Raw genomic sequence first — 5512 nt, forward strand, 5'->3', positions numbered from 1 at the left:
CTATGCAACCCTATGCATTTTTCCTCTATCAAGGAGTTGTTTGAGATCTTGGGACTTCAAAGCCTTGGGTCTAATACATTGATAGTCAGGCATGGGGAAGGTTCCCCTTCTTGTTACATTAAACCATTATTCGATTGCTTCACCCATCGACCATCAGGACTAATAGTGATAGAGTTTAATTTATTTGTGTGTGAGTGATGCCAACACCAAGAGAGTGCTGGTGGAACCTCGCCCCATCAAAATTGTGACATGTGGGCCATCGAATTGTCGTAATCTAGGATTGATGTTGTGGAATGGAGAGGAATGATATTGATATGTTGATATTGGTCGTCGACTATTAGTTTAAATTCATGTATATGCAAGGAGTGCAAGGGTTAGGCCAACCATCCATGGTTTTGGGGTGAATCCTTCTCACTGCTCATTTCCCATCACCCTCATCTTTACTTCACACTAAATGTCATGGGTGGAAATGTAACATAGTAGCATGACAAGGATTCCATGTAGGAACCCAAGGTGTTGTACACTTATGTAATGATGAAGTGGCAGTGCCACATTTATGCCATGTGGTAGTACCATGATAACTTGTACACATGTCAATATGATGTGGAAGTGCCATGTGGTTATCGCATGGAAGAGGTGAGCTAAGGTGGAACCTTCCAATCACCCACCACTCACCGCTTATCACTGTAACACATATGCATTTCACCAAGGAATGGGCAGTGATGGTGGAGCGGTGGAAACAACTATTGTTAAAAGGTATATATTCTAGGATTGTCAACTAGTGTGACCACCTGTCATTCATTAGCGACATTTAACCCTGAGCACTCACCAATGGTAGAGGCAAGGACTATTGGTCATAGACATAGTGGAAATTTCCATGAAATATTCTCATCTATCGAGGTCACCAACTAATTTGATGACCCATCATTCATAAAATTGACCTCTCTAGGATCTCATTAAAAAGAGGCCTTCTTCGAATGACATGATCATGAAATGGTCATATCAATGGTCGTCATTTATTTTGGGGCCCTCGTGGTCCACTTTGAGTTAACCAGAGGGGTACAACATGGGTTTCCCCACCATGGGTCCCACATTATATTGTGTGCCATATCTAGTAGTATGTATGGGGTGTGGGACCAATCAATATACCATGTTCATCTTGGGCCACCCTGGTCTACTGCGAGTTAATTAGGGGGTCCAAAATAAAACACCACCCAACATGAAAACCACCAAGATTTGGTTTGCGGAATCACTTTGGAACCCTAGATTGGGTAACTTCCTCATTATTGATCATGCACAATGCAATATGGAGTGACATAGAACTACTTGCGAGGATGTGGAAAATCCACATGAGCTACACATAATGCCATGTGACATCAAATGATTGGTATAACTTCAATTGGACATAAATCTCAATCTAGGAATTAGGTTGAGATGAAATTTATATCATCGAAAAAATCTCAATGAGCTAGGTGAAAATGTGATATCATATTTCAATTTTAAAAAAAATTGAAAAAGGAGGATTTCTGTAACCCCGTCTTCATCATAAACCTTGGAGGTTGGGTTATATTATTAAAGTAGCACCTCCCATATCTTGATTCAGTACAAGGGGCTAGGAGGGAGTGTTGCATAGTGGTATACAACTTATTTTTTAGGCTAGTAAGAAGGAAAAGAAAATTTTGGGTACCATGTAACCTTTGTAGGTCATTAAGAGAACTAGGTATGTGAAAAAGTGTTATTAGAAGCTAAGTTCAACACTTGGATTGGATGGGCCTTAAAATAAAAATTTAGAAGCTTTGATACAAAGTGGTATTATTAGAGCTTTTTTTTAACACTAGACATGAAGAGGCTCACATGCAAATTTAATACAACAGTCTCATATGTTAATTTTCCTTGGATTTAGAACTAATGGGATTGGTAACCTTGATAGAATGTTTACATGTCTTTTAGTATGTAACTAAATGATTTTTATATGTGTGAAAAAAAATCAAGTTAGCATGCCTCTTACCAACATGCTTAGTGTTGGCATGACAAGGAAATAAGTTAGTATGTTTATGCTTGATGCAACTAACAACTATGTGTGTGAAACATCACATAAGAAGGCACAATTGCAACAAGAAATAAAGGAATGGACAATAGTATCGTACAATACAATCCATCCTTAGTTAGAAGAGAATGTTTCTCTAATGGAACGGATACTACCAAAATCTTGAGAGTTGAATTGAAAACTTGAGAAGTAGAGAATGAAAGACTCATTAGAAAACAAGAAGAACAAGAAAAGCTAAACACAACATTCCTAAAAAACATATCTATATGAAATGGTTGTTGTGAAATACATCAAACTATGGATATATAGAAGAGTTTCATAATGAAAAAATCAGAGAAAAATCTCATGAAGTTTAGAAGAAGAGAAAACCATTTACATGTCGAGGATGCGGAGAACAACACCTAATCCGTGAGTTTCCTAAAAAACAAAAAAGGAAGGATAGCCCATGTAAAATCAAAATGCATGAACCAAAAACCAATAATATTGAAGGAAGTAAATAAAAAATTAAGAGATATGAGGGAACATCCCCACAAACTCTCTAAAATAGTGAAAATTCATCTTGAACTATTTAGAAGGACTTTTGGGATCTTGAAGTTGTTGGGGAAGACATTGATTAAAATTTTGTGCATGTGTTAATTGCTCTTGTTCAAGTAAATATAGAATTTTGGATGTGTTATGAATCAAGATGTTTTGTAATTCTTCGTGTGTCATCAACTACATGTTATTGTTATGTTGACTTTGAGCATGCCCATGCTTTGTGTTGTTGTTTTCTATTGTTTTCATTTTTCTTTCCTTCTTCGTCTGGTCTTGCTTTGATTTTTTGTGTTTGGAAAAGGAAAGTATATAAGGTCATGGAGAATATCTGAATAAAACCCAACTAGAAGTTCAATAACCTAATTAAACTTTTTGCATGCAATAAATTGCATTAGAGGGTAGATGAGGAGAATGGATTAGCCAAAGGGGCCTAGTTGGGTCCATAAGAACAAAATGGAGAATAATGTGATGGATTTGAAAATGGAATAAGAAGGGAGTTCCCTTAACTCAAATTGTGCTTGGATGATATACATACATACATACATACATACACACACACACACACACACACATATATATATGTGTGTGTGTGTGTGTGTGTGTGAATGATGGAAAAATAATAAAAGTGCATAATGATTCCATTTAATTTGAAAGTTCATTTGTTGAGAACCATCATAGTAGGAGGATAATTACTTTAATTTTTAAAATGTGATGACTATGTGAATGATATACTACTTGCTATGTTTTGAGTAATATACTCAAGTTACCTCATGGATTCCATGTCATGTGGAACACCCATTAGGAAAGTGTGCAAGAATTATTTTCTTGTTGTTAGCTACCAATATTAATGTGCTTATGATATTTCTTGTGAATGAATGAAAATGTTTCCATTGATGTCAAAGGTTGGTGGTTGGTTGGCATTGATGTCAACCTTGTTTGTATAGGAGAAGACCCATCCAGTACCAAAGCCAGGATGTTGATGTTATCAGTCCAAATTCTTCTAGATTTCTCTAGATATTTTAGAATAAGTCAAAATGAATCCTCAGAAAGCCAACATATATCATTATTGTCAACACACAACCTAATACAAGGCTTACATGAGGTAACACGACTACCCATCTAGAAGTAGCATGCTATAATGGGGGATGTAGAGTATTTGAGACGTGTTATAACATGGATCCTAAGAATAAAGGGCACGTTATAGTCTATAGGTGAGGAAATTGAGAAAACTGTTGGACACCTAATCCTAAATGGGTTAGTGTGGAAGTCGAATGGACAAAAGCAGTCCAAGAGACCTTGGGATCTGAAACCCAAGAGTCACATATTGTACTATAAATGTATATCTGATGTTAATAAAAAAATGTACTCACTGATTTATCTTTCCTATTCTTTGCTGTCCATGTGTGTTTAACATGGTATCAGAGCGGGCGAATTCTGGCCCTGCTCATATTTGAGCCACTTGTTTTGTGGTCTCTATGTATATGTCATTTGTGCAGACCTTCCAGTTCTGCCCATTACCTATAAAGCTCCATTAATTCATTGATTGCCAGAAATCTGCTGACTCTGGCTATTTTAAGCCTCTCTGTCTGACCCTTGAAATCATACCTGCGCTCTCTCTCTTCTGCGTTACTTGCGCCCTCTGTCATTTAAATTATGCCTGTGCTCTTTACTGTTTATAAACGTTTTGAAAAGCGCTGTCCTGACAATTGAATTTGGTGGGTCTGCTATATAATCCTGGTGCATTGAGCGTTTGTAACGCCCCTTACCTGCTCAGAGCTATTCGACCTGACCCTCCACAGTCGCTGCTCACCTCTGACCATAACGCGCTGCCTTTTCCAGCGCTACCTCTGCCGCATCACTGCATCAACAGCCAATGTTGTTTGTCTTGTGCAAGGATTTTGAAACTGAGTGTTGTCATTGCAATATTCATCAGGTCGGACCGGAAGGATTCTGAATTTGCCTTATTGTCCCAAACCCGCTGTTCTAAAGCATTGCGAGCACACTCAGCAGCCATTCTATAACCAGAGATAATTGTCATAGGGTGAATCTTCATTGCTACTAGTTTTTCTGCCTCTCGCAAGAGCTCACCAGCCAAAACAACTACTGAAGCGGTTCCATCTCCTACCTCATCATCTGGGACTTTCGAGATGTCGACCATTACTTTGGCAGCGGGATTATCTATGTGAAGCGATCTCAATATAGTAGCGCCATCATTTGTAACGGTGACACTATGTCCCCTGCCTGTGGATTGCAAAATTTTGTCCATCCCTTTAGGTCCTAGAGTCATCTTTACAAGGTCGGCTATTGCCATGCCACCAACAAACGAAGCCATCCTGGTCCGTTCACCCTTCTCGTCCCTGGCATCGTCTTTAAATAACCTTTCAGTTGCCATGTCTGAGAGCAGGAAACGTTAACTGCAGAATCGATCGCCTCCTTTCTTCCGAAGGCTTCTGTCCGCCGGGAAGGAAAATATTTGATTGCAGAGGGAAGTAGAGTCTTGAGCGTAAAGCGAGGGTTGGGGATTTTCGCATTGATATTTTACAGTTGCTGCAAGGTTGATTGAAGGTCTCTCTAAATGATTTAGAGTCTAGACATGGCTCTCGGTCTTATTCACGAGATCCATTTTCTCGGTTTCAGTGATCCATTTCAGAAGCAAGATACGTAAGTGGTGTTGAATGGTTCTTCTGGGTTTTGTGTATATCGCTTGGGCATTTTGTCAAATAAGTCGCGTGCACAATCTGATCTGCATTTTTAGCATATTTCGCAGAAGTTTTTTTTATCTTCAGACTGAAGGTAAAGAGATCGATTCGCGCTAGTTTCATTTTTGCTCGCCGAACATTCTGTAAAATCGATCGCGTGCATTGCTTCATCTCTGAGATGCCTTGCCAATGCAAGGGTTTTGAATTTATGATGTTGTGATAATGTTCTTGG

At 38.6% G+C, this 5512-nt stretch overlaps 1 pseudogene; it reads right to left on the minus strand.

Moving 5' to 3' along the window:
• Nucleotides 1-4436: 4436 nt before the first annotated feature.
• LOC149248258 (T-complex protein 1 subunit beta pseudogene) lies at nt 4437-4973 on the minus strand (annotated as a pseudogene).
• Nucleotides 4974-5512: the final 539 nt, after the last annotated feature.

The sequence above is a fragment of the Pinus tabuliformis genome, chromosome 7 (genome assembly GCF_031772625.1).
Source record: "Pinus tabuliformis cultivar Carrire ecotype Pingquan chromosome 7, CPIR1, whole genome shotgun sequence".
NCBI classification, from domain to species: domain Eukaryota; kingdom Viridiplantae; phylum Streptophyta; class Pinopsida; order Pinales; family Pinaceae; genus Pinus; species Pinus tabuliformis.